This window comes from Olea europaea, chromosome 1, assembly GCF_002742605.1.
Source record: "Olea europaea var. sylvestris chromosome 1, O_europaea_v1, whole genome shotgun sequence".
Classification (NCBI taxonomy): domain Eukaryota; kingdom Viridiplantae; phylum Streptophyta; class Magnoliopsida; order Lamiales; family Oleaceae; genus Olea; species Olea europaea.
The window spans coordinates 16,610,184-16,616,296 of record NC_036237.1 but is presented as its reverse complement, the minus strand read 5'-3'; the positions used below and the strand labels follow the sequence as shown (position 1 = coordinate 16,616,296).

The window sequence follows — 6,113 nt, the reverse complement described above, 5'->3', positions numbered from 1 at the left end:
TGTTTATCTTTGATTATCAACAATGAAGAGGTCTTCAGGAGTTGTAATGCATAAGATTAGAGCATATTGAGTACGTGATAAGAAAATTCTTACACGGCCAAAAGGGACAAGCTATGTTTTACAATACTGATTGTTGAGCCATTAAATGACATTGTGCGTAAGATGAATGTAGTGGAAATAAGGATATCAAGATAGATGTGTCACCATATTAGAATCAATAAGATAGGATAAGCGATTGAGGATAAATTCATGAAATGATGGTAATGTAGAACAGGTTGTTGAATGGATTAAAGAAGAATTGGATTGAAATGGGAAAAATGTAATGGTGCAAAGATTCCGATTTAGGTCCATAATACCATTACGAAAAGAGAACGACGAAATGAGTAGAACTTACACTTTGTTGTGACGTACGATGGATTTGGGCCATCTGACTTTGTTTAGAACTCGAAAACTGCTTTTAAAATTTTAGCACTATTTTTGTAATTTAGTTTATTTTAAATGCTTTTCTATTTTAGTTTGTTTAAATTAGGTTTTCATGTAATCCTTTATAAATAAAAAGTTAATTAATTGTTTTTTATCATCTTTTAATTAATAAAATTTATAAGTTTATTCTTTTCATAATTTGGTGGATCCCAAATTCGTGTTTATAAAGTTTTCGCTTAAATTCCTTATTTTGAGCTGCGTCAAGCGATATCGAAGCCAGCTTTTTTGTCTCTATATCTTTGATTCACAACCATGGGTGATGTACCAATTACTAAGGTAGATTTGGATGATCAAAATCAACGGATCGATAATCTTAATACTTAGATCGAAACAATCTCTAAAAATTTGAAAATCAAAGGGTAGTCAAGTATACTCGTCGTTTGAAGGTGGCTATTCAAGATAGAATTCGGTTGTAAATTATTTGGACATTGTAGGAAGCCATTAACATGGCGATGAAGGCTGAGATGATGGAATATGATAAGAGAGCGATTTTGTATAGGAGACCCTCACCTGTCGAATCATTATCATCCATTCCTTCGGACAGAAGAAAGGCCCTGCAACAAACCCCAGCCAATCCTAACGAGAGTAACATTGACAACAGTGGTCGGCTTAGGAACAGAGGTCAAATTCAAGGCGCACCTTAGAATGCAAATTTGTATGCTAAGCTTATAGGAGATATTTGTTATAGATGCCACAAGCTTGGGCATTGTTCCAATACCTTTCCTGAAATAAGCAAGGCAATTTGGTAGAACCAAAGACAATGGATGAGGAAGACACCTAGAATTTTGTGACGAGGAAATTGGTGAATTTGTTGAAATTACAAACTGAGGACCATTTTAAACTTTATTCTCTTCGAGGACCAAAGAGAGGTCATTTCATTCAGGTGGTTGAAGCTTGTAAAGTAGCTGTTTCCATTGGTAAGTATTATAAGGATGAAATTTTATGTGATGTCATAGACATGGATGCTTGTCATATCCTATTTGGTTGCCCATGGCAGTTTGATATAGATTCAACTATCAAAGGGCGTGGTAATGTGGTACTCTTTTCATTAGGCAGTCATAAGATCTCTACGGTTCATCTCAAACATGTGGAGAGGTGTACTCAACAATGAATCGAGAGTTTTCCCTTACAAGTAATGAGAAGGAGATTGTAGAGTCTGTAAGAGAATGTGATTGTTTTTATCTAGTTTTAGTTAAGGGGTTCTTTACAACAAATAAGGAAAATGAGAGTTTCGTTTGAGGTGCAAGAAACATTGACAGAATTTGAAGATTTGGTCATTGATGAATTTCGCCGAATGAGTTACCTCCTATGATGAATATTTAGCACTAGATTGATTTGGTACCTAGGGCTAACCTTTCAAATTGAGGAACTGTTGAAGAAAGGATTCACAAGGGAGAGTATGAATTTGTGTGCAGTACCTATCTTCATAGTACCAAAAAAGGATGAAATGTGACTTATGTGTGTTGACGGGTTTCCTATTCTACAGCTGGCGGACATGTTAGATATGCTTGGGGGTTCTATGGTCTTTTAAAAAATAGACCTTTGCAGTCGCTACAATTATATTCGTATCAAACCTGAGAACGAATGGAAGATTGTCTATAAGAGTAAGGATGGACTTTATAAATGGTTAGTGATGCCTTTCGGACTCAACTGCTCCGAGTACCTCCACAAGGGTTATGAACCAGGTTCTTTGTCCTTTTATTGGGTCTTTTGTTGTGGTTTATTTCGATGAAATACTCATTTACAACAAGTTTAAAGATCACTTGAGTCAATTGAGGCAAGTCCTATCAGCAAGTCTAAGCTTCGAGAAGATCTTTGAGGTGGAGTGGGGGCTGTCCTTTTCCAGGAGAAGAGCCCCGTGTCTTTATTTTCAAAAAAGTTGAGTGATGCTAGGTAGAAGGAGAGTATTTATGAGCAAGAATTCTATGCAGCTGTGAGAGCTTTGAAGCAATGGGAACACTACCTCGTATAGAATGAGTTTGAGTTGTTTACCAATCACCAAGCCTTGGATTTATTCATAGTTAGAAACATATCAGCAGAATGCATGCTTAGTACTTACCTCCAGAAATTTCCGTTTGTAATTGAACATAAATCTGAAAGTACGAATAGAGTTGCAGTTGCCCTTAGACGGAGGGCCTCTTTATTGTTCACATCATCGCAGGAAATTATTAGGTTTGAGTGCTTGAAAGAACTGTATGCAAATAATCCTAAATTAAAGGAAATTTGGAGCAAGTGTGTGAATCGTGAATTAGTGGTGAATTTTTATATTAGTGATAGATATTTGTTCAAGGGCGACCAACTATGCATTCTCGTTTCATCTCTACATGAAAAGTTGATTTGAGATCTGAACGGTGGAGGTCTAAGTGGACACTTGGGGTATAAAGACAATTGTCAGTTTGGAAGCTAGGTATTATTGGTTACAGTTGAAGTTAGATGTTGGAGTTATAGGAAAAATAGTTATACATGACAGGTGTCAAAGTATCAAGTGCTGTATACCAGATTGTACATGCCACTTCCTATCCCTCACGGCATATGGCAAGATCTTGTCATGGATTTCGTTCTAGGATTGCCAAATTATTTTTCAGGGAGGTTAGATTGCATGGAGTTCTCAAGTCTATCACATCAGATCGGGATACAAAGGTTTTGGGGCACTTATGGATTACCATGTGGAAGTTATTTAGAACAAATTTGAATTGAAGCAGCACTGTCTATCCCTAAACCGATTGACAGATATAGGTCACTAATGGTACCTTTGGAAATATGATTCGAAGTGTTTGTGACGATAAGCCCAAACAATGGATGGAGTTTGCATACAAAAGCGCAGTTATGATGCTATAGGTAGGTTCCCATTTGCTATTGTGTATACTAAGGTTCCTTATCATGTGGTAGATTTAGTGAAGTTGCCTAAGGTAATAGTAAGAGTGTTGCTGCTGAACGTCTAGTAGAAGAGGTATTAGCAGTCTATCATGAAGTAAAATAGAGGTTGGAGAAGACTAATGCAAAGTGTAAGACAACAGCAAATGCACATTAACGGGACAAACAGTTTCAGAAAGGAGATTCAATAATAGTGTTTCAGAGAAAGGAGAGATTTCTCAGTGGTACTTAAAACAAGCTGAAACCGATAAAGTATGGGCCTTTCAAAGTACTTAAGCGAATTAACAACAATGCATACATTATTGATTTGTTAGCTTCTATGGGCATCTCTAGTATATTCAATGTGGTGGATCTATACGAGTTTCATAAAGATGATGAACCTCTTTATCTAGATTATAACTCGGGGCCAAGTGCTTTGGAGGTGGAAGAGACTGATGTAGAATAGATTGTTGAATGGATTGAAGAATAATTGGATCGAAATGGGAAAAAAAAAAAGTTAGTGCAGAGAACGACAAGACGAGTAAGATTCACGCTTCATCGTGACGTACTACGGATTTTGGCAATTCGAGTTAATTTAGGACTCGAAAACTATTTTTAAAGTTTTATTGCTATTTTTGCCATTTAGTTTATTTTGAATTCTTTTTAATTTTAGTTTGTTTAAACTATGTTTTCATGTAAACCGCTGATTTATTTTATTTGTTTATCATCTTTCAATAAACAAAATTTGTAATTTTATTCTTTTTATAATTTCGTGGATTCCAAATTCGTGTTCTTAAAATTTTTGCTTGAATTCCTTGTTTCATATTGCATTAGATGGAAAAGTGATTGAAATTGCTATCCTTTGTAGCACTTTTGAGTGGAATAATATATTTCAGCATGCAAACATGTTGGCAAAATATGGGTGTAAATGAGCAAGGCCTAGTTGAGCTGTCTTTAGGTTGTCCAAGCTTTATTCTTCGAGCCAGAGTGGGGGCTCAATTCAGCAATACAGGATGCCCCTGCATAACTTCCCGAAGTATTTCCCATACAATTGGTTCTTTTTCCCCAATTTTACTCTTAGCAACTCCCCGAAAATACTGTGACGTGCTCGAAAATGGTCGAAGTAGTTGAACAGGAGGATCACTATGACTAGCTTGAGGGTAATGTAATTATCTGTGAGGCAAACAAATGGAGTCCTGAACTAGCTGCTGCTATACATACGTATCTGTAGAAATTCAAAACTAATCCTGGTGCTTGCAACAGGTCACTTGCTATATCTTTGCTAGCTACTGTGGATGTATTTTGAAAGGCTTGGTTCCATTTCATTAGATGCAGTGTTAGATTTAAAATAGTACAGAAAATGATTCATGCAGTAATTCCTTTTTTAAATGGGAATAAGGCGTAGTTTGTTCTTTGATTTTGTTGTATTGACATTAGTTGTTACAGATAAACTAAACCTTTTTGTAAGAATGTTTAGGAGTTGTTTATAAATGGTTTATATAATAAATAGATAGAAATGAATAAGTGAGTAGTACTTGTGGGTCTCACGAAATATGTGAATAAAAATACATACAGTAAGTCCTTTTTTAAATGGGAATAAGGCGTAGCTTGTTCTTTGATTTTGTTGTATGGACATTAGTTGTTACAGATAAACTAAATCTTTTTGTAAGAATGTTTAAGAGTTGTTTATAAATAGTTTGTATAATAAATAGATAGAAATGAACAAGTGAGTAGTACTTGTGGGTCTCACGAAATATGTGAATGAAAATAGTTTGACTAATTATAAGTAGTTAATAAACAATAGCTAAATATGGGCTAAGTTAAAGAAAAACTGTACAAAATAGAGTACGACGGGCACTCTGACTGGTCAAAGTCTTGTGACCAAAAATGCACTTTACTCTGTTTTGATTATTGAGACATTTATTTCAGCTAAAGCTCACCGCTTAAAATTTTGGCACCGATTTTCTAACCAGTGTTTTCTTTTTTACCAATGGCTTGATAATCTGATATGCTCATTTGAATTGCAGAGAAAGATGGAGAAATCAAAGACAGGCATCTTCTCTGTGTACCTAAAGCTGTATCCGGGTAAATATGAGGTAAGTTGATTTCCGGGCATCAACAATTTTTTATGCGTTGTCCATTGAATTATGTATGCTTAAATGCCTCCTATAATATTTAACAGATCAAGTTTATTGTTGATGGCATATGGAAAGTTGATCCTCTACGCCCCATTGTCCACAATAATGGCTATGAAAATAACCTTCTGATTATCACATGAAGGCACAAAATTATGCAGGCAGAAGGATGATCATTTTACAAACCTTTAGTTTGCATCATGTATTTTACTAATTATAATTCTTTTGACATCACCCTATTTCTGTTCTTTGTATAGTGTATATTGGCCGTGATGGATCAATTGTTATTCTTAGACCAAATTCTCATTTGGTCTGTCTGTTACTTATTTTTGTTGGTATGGATGGGTCTGTTGTGGTTGGTTCTCTCTTTTGTACATGTTTTTGTTTATTGAAATGAAATACAAGCTTAGGAGGGGGCTTGATCTTATATCCAGCAAAAGGTGCAATAAAATATTTTTGGTGGAAATTACATGTCAATATGTGTTTAAAGATTACGATTCATAAAGCAACTATGAAGTTTATTTGTTCACATATCAAGTATTAATATGATAATTAAATATTAAATAGGCTCCAAACCCAATTTCATTTTCAACCCTATCTTCTTTCTTGATCTTTCTCTATCCACTCAACTCTCCCCTCTTT

General features: G+C 35.2%; 1 long non-coding RNA gene across 1 annotated transcript; it reads left to right on the top strand.

Moving 5' to 3' along the window:
• The first annotated feature begins 4,054 nt into the window (after positions 1-4,054).
• On the top strand, positions 4,055-5,898 carry LOC111395753. Its single transcript, XR_002702864.1, has 2 exons — positions 4,055-5,432; positions 5,519-5,898. It is a non-coding gene; the product is annotated as an uncharacterized LOC111395753 (long non-coding RNA).
• Positions 5,899-6,113: the final 215 nt, after the last annotated feature.